The sequence below is a fragment of the Mustelus asterias genome, unplaced genomic scaffold (assembly GCF_964213995.1).
Source record: "Mustelus asterias unplaced genomic scaffold, sMusAst1.hap1.1 HAP1_SCAFFOLD_62, whole genome shotgun sequence".
Classification (NCBI taxonomy): Eukaryota; Metazoa; Chordata; class Chondrichthyes; order Carcharhiniformes; family Triakidae; genus Mustelus; species Mustelus asterias.
The window spans coordinates 1514780-1523615 of NW_027590127.1; positions in this window are offsets into that span (position 1 = coordinate 1514780).

Here is an 8836-nt window from a genome sequence, read left to right on the forward strand (position 1 = left end):
ACCTCAAGGAGGAATGAAAGCTTTACTTCCACCATTCTACTTTGACCCCAACATTAACGCCTCTTTGGCCTTCAAACGCCAGGAACACTTTCCAAGTTGAAATCTCTCAGAATTCGCATCATGAATTCAAAAACACATTGCCTGGAATATATCTTACTGTCCAACCGACAGAAGCGTTTGTTTCTCATCTTTCTTTAATCGAGGGCGCCCGGGTTTCATCTTTAAAGGAGACGTTGGAGTTTTCTGTGCAGCAGGTTGGATAAAGTGGGCAAAAAGCTCGGTCTGTTGCAGCAGATAATCAAATCTGTCGAACAAGAAAAAAAATGTTAATAAGAAAATAAAGCATTGAGAATTAACGTGACAAGAGTTTGCAAACACATCTCATTTAATCTACAGTCAATCAACAGTTCTCCTTGTGGGGGCTGCAGATTTGTTTTTATTGAGGCGTAATAGTACGTGTCTTTGGAAAACAACCTTTCACCTGGTATTACTTTGTAAATTGGGCGACTGAGTAACATTTGGGTGAGGTGGGGAAAGAAGAATAAAGACAACCCTCTCTGCTGTGGTCCTATTAAAAGATTCCCACTGTAATTGAGATTTCATTTTGTGCTAGTAAATTCAAAAATGCTCTACAAACACAACCTATATTTCTACATACAGGATAGTACACAAATGTGTACAGTACTATACGTGACAGCCTTAAATTTAGCACTGTTCATGTTTAACTGTCTATAAAAAAGTGTAAAAAGCACAAGTTAGTTGAATGTATGTGCAGGCAAGAGGGGGAAGCTAGGTGCTTAAAATCTTGTGGTAAATGCAGCCATTTATCTACCGCAATATTTCTAAAATAGCTTACCAGTTAATAACCTCTATTCTATAGCATTTCCAATGGTTTGCTGGCACTACCCTGATGCTGAAATTGCTCCATTTGCTCAGAGGATATTGCAAAACCAAAGCAAGAGTGTCCAAGGTTAAAAAGTCAAAACCTGTTCAAATTTGAGAGATTTAAAATATGAGTCATTCCATCCAACAGTGTCCTGGGGGAGGGAGAGGGGGGGGGGCGGGATCAAGGGAGGACAGGAGAGGAGGGAGGGGAACGACAGGGGGGGAGGGGAAGGGGAGGGGCTGAGGGGGGAGGGGGAAGGGGAGGGGGGGAAGGGGAGGAGGGGAGGATGGGGTAGGGGAGGGGGGAAGGTGAGGGGGAAGGGGAGGGGGGAAGGTGAGGGGGAGGGGAGGGGGGAGTATGGAGGGGGGAAGGGGAGGGAGGTAGGGGAGGGGGATGGGGAGGGGGGAAGGGGAGGGGGAGGGGGGAAGGGGAGGGGGATGGGGGAAGGGGAGGGGGCGTGGGAAGGGGGAGGGGGAAGGGTAGTTGGGAGGGGGGAGGTGAGGGGGAAGGGGAGGGGGGAGGACTGGAAGGGGAGGGGGAGGGGGAGGGGAGGTTGGGGAGGGGAGGGGGGGAGGGGAGGGGGAGGGGACGGGGGAGGGGGGAAGGGAGAGCGGGAGGGGAGGAGGGAGGGGGAGAGGGTAGGGGGAAGTGAGGTGGAGGGGGAAGGGGGAGGGGGGGAAGGGGAGGGGGTAGGTGAGGGGGAGGGGGGGAAGGGGAGAGGGAAGGGGAGAGGGAGGGGGAAGCTGAGGGGGAGGGGGGAAAGGGGAAGGGGAGGGGGAGGGGGAAGGGTAGGGGAGGAGTGAAGGGGAGGGGGGAGAGGGAAGGGCTGGGTGGAAGGGGAGGGGGAGGGGGAAGGGGAGGGGGATGGGGGAAGGGGAGGGAGGAGGCGGGAAGGGGAGGGGTTAGGAGGAGGGGGAAGGGTAGGGGCAGGGGGAAGTGGGGGAAGGGGAGGGGGTAGCGGGAGGGGGAATGGGAGGGGGGATGGGGTGGAGTGAGGGGGGGAGGGGAGGGGGTCAGGCGGGCGAGGGGGGAAGGGGGGAAGGAGAGGGGGAAGGGGATGGGAGAAGGGGAGGGGGAGTGGGAAGGGGAGGGGGAGGGGGGAAGAGGATGGGGGAGGGGGGAAGAGGAGGTGGAGAGGTGGAAGGAGAGGGGCGAGGGGGGAAGGGGAGTGGGGGAGGGGGGAAGGGGAGGAGGGAGAGGGGAGTAGGGGGAAGTGCAGGGGAAGGGGGGAAGGGGAGGGGTGAGGGGAAGGCGAGGGTGGATGGGGTAGGGGAAGGTGAAAAGAGGGGGAAGGATGAGAGGGGTCGGGGAGAGGGGGGAATGGGAGGAGGGGAGCGTGCAGGGGGGAAGGGGATGGGGTAGGGGGAGGGGGAAGTGGAGGGGGAAGGGAGGGGGGAAGGGGAGGGGGAATGGGAGGGGGAGGGGGAAGGGGATGGGGAGGGGGGAAGTGGAGGGGGGAGGGGGAAGGGTAGGAGGGGGGAAGGGGAGGGGGAGGGAGGAGTGGGGAAGGGGAGGTGGGGGAAGGGGAGGGGGAAGGGGAGAGGGCGAAGGGAAGGGGGCGTAGGGGAGGGGGAAGTGGGGAAGTGGAGGGGGGATGGGTGAAGGGGAGGGTGGGAGGGTGTGGGAGAGGAGGGGAGGTGGGGAGGGGAAGGGGAGGAGGGGAAGGGGCGGAGGGAGGGGCGGAAGAGGATGGGAAGGGGAGGCGGGAGGGGGGGAGGAGGAGGTGGGATGGGGAAGCAGCGGGGAGGGGGAAGGAGGGGGGAGGGGGAGGAGGGGTAACAGAGATGGAGGGGAGTAAGGGGGAGGGTGAAGGGGAGGGGGGCAGGGGAGGGGGGAGGGGAGGCAGATGGAAGGGGAGGGGGGAGGAGGGGCAGGGGGGAAGGGGAGGGTGGAGGGGGGAAGTGGAGTGGGGAGGGGGGGAAGTGGATGGAGGAGTGGGGAAGGGGAGGTCGGGAGAGGGGGAAGGGGAGGGTGGAAGAGGAGGCGGAGGGGAATGGGGGCAAGGGGAGGAGGGGAAGGGGAGGAGTAAGGGAGTGGACAAGGGGAAGGGGAGGAGAGAGAATGGGGAGGAAGTGGGAGGGAGGAGGCGGGAGGAAGGTGGAGGGGGAGGGTGAAGGGGAGAGGGGGCATGGGAAGGGGGGGCAGAGGGGAAGGGCCGGGGGAAGTGGAGTAGGGGAGGGTGGAACTGGACGGGGGGAGGGGGGGAAGGGAGGCGGTGAGAGGGGGAAGGAGTTGAAGGGGAGGCGGGGAGAGGGGGAAGGGGAGGGGGGCAAGAGGAAGGGGAGGGGGGAAAGGGAGGGGGGAAGGGGAGGGGGAAATGGGAGGGCGGGGGGGAGGGCGGAAGGGGGGAGGGGAGGGAAGAGGAGGGGGACAGGGGGAAAGGGGAGGGCGTAGGGGAGGGGGGATGGGGAGAGAGGAGGGGGAAGGGTAGGAGGGGGGAACGGGGGAGGAGGGGGGGCGGGGGGAAGGGGAGGGGGGAGGGGGGAAGGGGAGGGGGGAAAGGGAGGGGGAAGGGGAGGGGGAGGGGGGAAGGGGAGGGGGAGGGGGGAAGGGGCGGGGGCGTGGGAAGGGGGAGGGGGAAGGGTAGATGGGAGGGGGGAGGTGAGGGGGAAGGGGAGGGGGAGGACTGGGAGGGGAGGGGGAGGGGGAGGGGAGGGTGGGGAGGGGAGAGGGGGGAGGGGGAGGGGACGGGGGAGGGGGGAAGGGAGGGCGGGAGGGGAGGAGGGAGGGGGAGAGGGTAGGGGGAAGGGCGGTGGAGGGGGAAGGGGGAGGGGGGAAGGGGAGGGGTAGGTGAGGGGGAGGGGGCGAAGTGGAGGGGGAGGGGGAAGTGGAGAGGGAGGGGGAAGCTGATGGGAGAGGGGGAAAGGGGAAGTGGTGGGGGAGGAGTGAAGGGGAGGGGGGAGAGGGAAGGGGTGGGTGGAAGGGGAGGGGGAGGGGGGAGCGGGAAGGGGAGGGGGATGGGGGAAGGGGAGGGGGAGGCGGGAAGGGGCGGGGGTAGGAGGAGGGGGAAGGGTAGGGACAGGGGGAAGTGGGTGAACGGGAGGGGTTAGCGGTAGCGGGAATGGGAGGGGGTTGGGGTGGAGGGAGGTGGAAGGGGAGGGGGTCAGGCGGGCGAGGGGGGAAGGGGCGGAAGGGGAGGGGGAAGTGGAGGGGGGAAGGGAAGTGGGGAGGGGGGAAGCGGAGGGGGAGGGGGAAGGGGAGGGGTAGTGGGAAGGGGAGGGGGAGGGGGGAAGAGGACGGGGGAGGGGGGGAAGGGGAGGGGGAGAGGTGGAAGGAGAGGGGCGAGGGGGGAAGGGAAGTGGGGGAGGGGGGAAGGGGAGGAGGCGGAGGGGGTAGGGGGAAGTGGAGGGGAAGGGGGGAAGGGGAGGGCTGAGGGGAAGGCGAGGGTCGAAGGGGTAGGGGAGGGTGAAAAGAGGGGGAAGGAGGAGAGGTGTCGGGGAGAGGAGGGGATGGGAGGAGGGGAGGGTGGAGGGGGGAAGGGGATGGGGTAGGAGGAGGGGGAAGTGGAGGGGGAAGGGGAGGGGGGGAAGGGGAGGGGGAATGGGAGGGGGAAGGGGAAGGGGATGGGGAGGGGGGAAGTGGAGGGGGGAGGGGGGAAGGGTAGGAGGGGGGAACGAGAGGGGGGAGGGAGGAGTGGGGAAGGGGAGGTGGGGGAAGGGGAGGGGAAAGGGGAGGCGACGAAGGTAAGGGGGCGAAGGGGAGGGGGAAGTGGGGAAGTGGAGGGGGGATGGGTGAAGGGGAGGGTGGGAGGGTGTGGGAGAGGAGGGGAGGAGGGGAGGTGGGGAGGGGAAGGGGCGGAGGGAAAGGGGAGGAGGGAGGGGCGGAAGAGGATGGGAAGAGGAGGCGGGAGGGGGGGATGATGAGGTGGGATGGGGAAGGAGCGGGGAGGGGGAAGGAGGGGGGGAGGAGGGGTAACAGAGATGGAGGGGAGAAAGGGGGAGGGTGAAGGTGAGGTGGGCAGGGGAGGGGGGAGGGGAGGCAGATGGAAGGGGAGGGGGAGGAGGGGCAGGGGGGAAGGGGAGGGTGGAGGGGGGAAGTGGAGTGGGGAGGAGTGGAAGTGGATGGAGGAGTGGGGAAGGGGAGGTGGGGAGAGGGGGAAGGGGAGGGGGGAGGTTGGAAGAGGAGGGGGAGGGGAATGGGGGCATGGGGAAGGGAAGGGGAGGAGTGGAAGGGGAGGAGTGAGGGAGAAGACAAGGGGAAGGGGAGGAGAGAGGATGGGGAGGAAGTGGGAGGGAGGAAGGGGAGGAAGGTGGAGGGGGAGGGTGAAGGGGAGAGGGGGCATGGGAAGGGGGGGGGCAGAGGGGAAGGGCCGGGGGAAGTGGAGTGGGGGAGGGTGGAACTGGACGGGGGGAGAGGGGGAAGGGAGGCGGGGAGAGGGGGAAGGAGGTGAAGGGGAGGCGGGGAGAGGGGGAAGGGGTGGGGGCAAGAGGGAGGGGAGGGGGGAAAGGGAGGTGGGTAAGAGGAGGGGGAAAGGGGAGGGCGGCGGGGAGGGCGGAAGGGGGGAGGGGAGGGAAGGGGAGGGGGAGAGGGGGAAAGGGGATGGAGTAGGGGAGGGGGGAAGGGGAGAGAGGAGGGGGAAGGGGAGGAGGGGGGAACGGGGGAGGAGAGGGAGGGGGCGGGAGGGGAGGGCGGAAGGGGAGGGGGAAGGGGAAGGGGAGGGGCGAAGGGGAGGGAGAAGGGGAGGGGGAAGGGGTAGAGGAGGAGTGGGGAGGGAGGAGGAGCGGAGGCGGGAGGGGGGAGGGGAGGAGTTGGAGGGGGAAGGCGGAGGGGAGGGGGAGGGAGAAAGGGGAAGGTGAGGTTGTGGGGGAGTGGAGGAGGGCGGAAGGGGAGTGAGGGGGAGGGGAGTGTAGGGGAGGGGGGAGTGAGGAGGGGCGATGGTTGAGGGGGCAGTAAGGAGTGGGAGGGGTGGTGGATGGGTGGGTGGAGGGGGCATAGGGAGCACGGCGGAGGGGAGGCGGACGGTGAAGGGAGGAGCAGGGGAGAGGGAGGGGGAGGGGAAGGGGGTTGAGGAAGGGGGAGGGGGGAGGAAGGGGGAGGGGAAGTGGGGAATGCGGGGGCGGGAGGGGGAGAGGGGGTGGGAGTGGGGGTCGGAGAGGGGGTGAGGGGGAGGGAGAGGAGGGGGAGATGGGATGAGGTGGGAGGGGGGAGGGAGAGGGGAGGGGGGACGGAGAGGGGAGGGGAGGGAGAGGAGGAGGATGGGGGAGGAGGGGGTAGTGAGTGGGGGGGAGGGAGTTGGGGGGAGGGAGAGGGGGCGGGAGAGGTGGGAGGGAGAGGGGGTGGGGTGAGGGGGAGTGGGTGGGGAGGGGTGGGTAGGCGGGAGTGGGACAGGGGACGGAGTGGGAGAGGTGGGGAGGGAGGGGGAGAGGTGGGGAGGGAGGGGGAGAGGTGGGGAGGCGGAGGGGCGAGAGGGGTGGTGGGGCAGAGGGAGGGGGAGGAGGGGTTAAGGGTATGGGGGCGGGGTTAAGGGGGGACTAACGGGGGGAGGGGGAGGAGAAAGGGGGAGGAGGAGTGGTAGGAGGAGGGGGAGGAGGAGGCAGTGGGGAGGGGGCAGGGGGGAGGGGGGGAGGGCGAGGGAGCGGAGGGGGAGGGGAATTGGGAAGGGGGAGGGGAGGGGGAGGGAAGGGGGAGGGTGGAGGGATGTGTAGAGGAAGGGGAGCACGGGGAGGGGTGGAGGGATGTGTTGAGGATGGGGAGGACGGGGAGGGGGGAGGGAAAGTGGAGGGGGAGGGGCAGAGGGGTGATGGGCAGGGGAGGAGGGAGTGGGGGAGGAGGGGCAGAGTGGGGAGGGGCAGAGGGGCGGAGAGATTGGGGGAGGAGGGGAGTAATGGGGAGGAGGGGAGGAATGGGAGGGAGGGCAGGAGGAGTGGAGGACGGCGGAGGAGGTGTTAGGGGGATGTGGGAGAAGGAGGGGAAAGGGGTGAGGCGGAGGAGGGCGGGGGAGGATGTGGGGACGAGGGGTGGAGGGGAGAGGGGCTGTGGATGAGCGGGAGGTGGTAGGGACAAGGGGGTAGGGAATGGGGAGGGGACAGTGTGGGTAGGGGAAAGGGGAGTGGACAAGGGGGAGGTGGAGTGGGAACGACCGGGAGAGGTGCAGTGGATGATGGGGAGAGGGGGAGGGGAAAGAGGGGTTGGCTGTTTAGGGAGGGGACACGGGGAAGGGAGGGGACAAGAGGGGAGAGGAGGGGACAAGGGGAGGTGCTGAGTGGGAGTCGAGGGGAGGGGAGGGGACAGTGGTCGCCAAGGGGATGGGAGGGGACAGTGGTCGCCAAGGGGAGGGGAGGGGACAGTGGTCGCCAAGGGGAGGGGAGGGGACAGTGGTCGCCAAGGGGAGGGGACAATGGGGGAGCGGGGGGGCCAATGATGGAGCGGAGTGAAGGGAACAATGGAGGAGGGGAGGGCCCAATGGGGGAGGGGAGGGGAGGGCCCAATGGGGGAGGGGAGGCAATTTGATTTGATTTATTATTGTCACATGTATTCGTGTACAGTGAAAAGTATTGTTTCTTGCGGGTTATACAGGCAAAGCATATCGTTCATAGAGAAGGAAAGGGGAGTGTGCAGAATGTAGTGTTACAGTCATAGTTAGGGTGTCGAGAAAAATCAACTGAATGTAAGGTAGGTCCATTCATGGCAGCCGGTAAGAAGCTGTTCTTGAGACGGTTAGTGCATCATTTCAGACTTCTATATCTTTACCCTAATGGAAGAAGGTTGCAGGAGTGAAACCATGATCAGACAGGGGTTGTGGCTCGCCCATTGCACTTGGGGTGTGCTGCTGTCTGCGATAATGATTTGCCTCTGCTCGGGTAGAGCAAGCGATCAGGGTAGCCTATCAGATTAATCTGAGGCCTTACCTGATGCAATTTTTCAGCGCCATCTTGGCCTTTTGGACAGGATGAAGCCCAGATCAAGCCCGAGAGGTGTTGCAATGCCTCATCCTGTCAGCGTCCATCTTGTTTGATTCAGCCAAGATAGGATGGAGATTCTTGTCTTGCCAGCTTGTCCCTCGTGTGGGGACTCTGATTGGACTTAATACTTTTGTTTGACTCGGAATAAAGAATCAAAAGGTACCAACAATTTGGAAGAGAGAATGCCCGGGGTGTGTAGGGTCCTTGATTATGCTGGCTGCTTTTCCGAGGCAGCAGGAAGTGTAGACAGAGTCAATGGATGGGAGGCTGGTTTGCATGATGGACTGAGCTTTGTTCACGACCCTTTGTGGTTTCTTGCAGTCTTGGACAGAGCAGGAGACAGACCAAGCTGTGATACAACCAGAAAGAATGCTTTCTTGGTGCATCTGTAAAAATTGTGGGAGTCGTAGCAAACAGCGCTATTCAGCGGGCAGCGTTGTAGCAGGCAGCGGAGTGAGCAGGGAGCAGAGTGAGAGCTGAAGGGCTTTGGCTTAACGGGCTTCGGCCAGAACAGGCAAAATCGAGAGCTTTTTTTCCCCAGAAAGTTTATTCCTGTTTTTCCCCAGAGTAAAAAAAAATGCCAGGCAAGATGTTGGAATGCTCCTCCTGCAGGATATGGGAGATCAGGGAGACCTCCGGTGTCCCTGACGACAACAACTGCAAAAGATGCATCCAGCTGCAACAGCTAGCAAAGCGTGTTAGGGAACTGGAGCAGGAGCTTGATGACCTCCATCTAATTCTGGAGAATGAGGAGTTGATAGATAGCAGCTTTAGGGAGGTAGTTACACCTAAGCAGCAGGGCACAGGAAATTGGGTTACTGTAAGGAGAGGAAATGGCAGTGTGAAAGGACAGGCAGAGCAGGGTTCCCCTGTGGCCATACCCCTCCACAACAGGTAGACTGAATTGGATACTGTTGTGGGAGATGCTTTACCTGGGACAAGCTGCGACAGCCGGAACTCTGATACTGAGTCTGGTTCTACAGCGCAAAAGGGTGGGAGGAAGAAGAGGAGAGCAGTAGTGATAGGGGACTCAATGGTCAGAGGTACG